Here is a 2,058-nt window from a genome sequence, read left to right on the forward strand (position 1 = left end):
CAGTTTTCAGGAGGCCGTAGCCCCTGCTCAGCTTTAGTTTATTTATTTATTCATTTGTTTATCTATCTGTCTATCTAGTTCTTTATTTTCTTATGTAACTTATCATTTTTGTTTTACTGTGTTGGGTCTTCGTTGCTGCATGTGAGCGTTCTCTAGTTGTAGCGAGCGGGGGCTACTCTTCGTTGCGGTGCTCGGGCTTCTCATTGCGGTGGCTCCTCTTGTTGTGGAGCAGAAGCTCTAGGCACGTGGACTTCAGTAGTTGTTGCATGCGGGCTCAGTCGTTGTGGCTCCCGGACTCTAGAGCGCAGGCTCAGTCGTTGTGGAGCACGGGCTTAGTTGCTCCGCAGCATGTGAGATCTTGGTGGACCAAGGCTCGAACCCACGTCCCCTGCATCGGCAGGTGGATTCCCAGCCACTGCACCACAAGCGAAGCCCCTGCTCTGCATTATTTTAACGTCAGTCCGCTTGGCAGGACATCTAGGAGCCTCGCGTGGGCACCCTATTCCCTGCAAGAACACTGAGTAACCCCAGGCCCCCATGGGCCCGCTATGCCACATCCAGGCCCGTAGCCCTTCGGAGCCACTCTGTGTATGCCGAGTGTAGGGCAACAGACTGCACTCTTTCTTGGGACAGCTTGATTTCCCCAACACTCCCACAGGTCGACGAACACCTTTCTAGCAGGTCCAACATTCCGTGCAAGTCTGCCTCATTACCCTAGTCTGAGCTGCACTGAGAATAACCCTCGGCTTCGCATTCCATCTGGGACCCCCTGCCTGAAGTCACCCTGCCTCCAGGAGAATGTCAGCCTGCGTTCCGACTGCAACTAAAGCCCAGGTCCTCGTGTAACACTGCAGGCTTTTGAAGAGCCACGGGCCCGGAGGCCTAGCTGGGGCGATCCTTGGTTGAGACAGTTCGCTATTTGCAGAACACCCTGCTTCGAGGAGTTGATTCAGGGAAGGAACCACTGGGTCACCTGTGTCTGTTTGGACTTGTTAGAAAGCACAGGGATGTATGCTGCGTGTGCCCGTGGAAATGGGGGCCTGATGGAACTAGCCTTGCTTTCCCATTTTGAAAGCTCCATTCATGCTGCCTTGAAGCTACTTGAAAGTGACTGCTGTTGACAGGCCACTAGCCACTGTAGGCATGGCTCTGGGAAGAAAAGGAGTTTTCTCTAGCTAAGCCGGGTGCTTCGATGGCCGGGGTGGAGCTCATCCTGCCACGCTCTAGAGCTAAAGGGAAACTCAACGTGAGTACTGGCCTCGAGGTAAGTCCCTGAGTAGCCGCGCAGAAATGGAGGCATGCAGCCCTTTCCACGAGGTCTTAGTCGCTGTTCTGCTTTATTGTATTTTATTTTTTTAATGTTTTATTGCTTTTTTAAGATTTATGTATTGATTGATTGATTGCTATGTTGGGTCTTCGTTTCTGTGCTAGGGGCCTCTCCAGTTGCGGTAAGTGGGGGCGACTCTTCATCGCGGTGCGTAGGCCTCTCACTATCGCGGCCTCTCTTGTTGCGGAGCACAGGGTCCAGAGGCGCAGGCTCAGGGGTTGTGTCTCACGTGCCCAGTTGCTCCGCGGCATGTGGGAACCTCCTAGACCAGGGCTCGAACCCGTGTCCCCTGCATTGGCAGGCAGATTCTCAACCACTGCGCCACCGGGGAAGCCCCTGTTCTGCTTTATTTTAAAAGAAGTACCCTTTTCAGGACTCCTAGGCCCCTCGGGTGTGCATCATTTTCCCTCCAAGATCAGTGAGTACCTCTAGACCCCTGTGGGCCTGCTGAGCAACATCGAGGCCCAAAGGTCGGTCTCCCGTAGGCCCTCTGTGTATGCCGAGTGATGGGCAACACACTGCTCGTTCCTTAAGGAGAGCTACATTTCCAGAGCACCGGAACAGCCTCAGGACCACATTTCTAGGCAGTGCGACGTGCCATGGAAGTGTTCGTCATGGCCCCCGTCTGAGCTGCCATGAGAAAACACTGTGCTTAGAATTCTTCGAGGACCTCGTACCGGAAGTCACTCTGCTCGAGGAGAAAGCCAGCATCCTACCATGCTGTGGCGCTA

The sequence above is a fragment of the Balaenoptera physalus genome (assembly GCF_965194825.1).
Source record: "Balaenoptera physalus genome assembly, contig: HAP1_SCAFFOLD_723, whole genome shotgun sequence".
Lineage (NCBI taxonomy): Eukaryota > Metazoa > Chordata > Mammalia > Artiodactyla > Balaenopteridae > Balaenoptera > Balaenoptera physalus.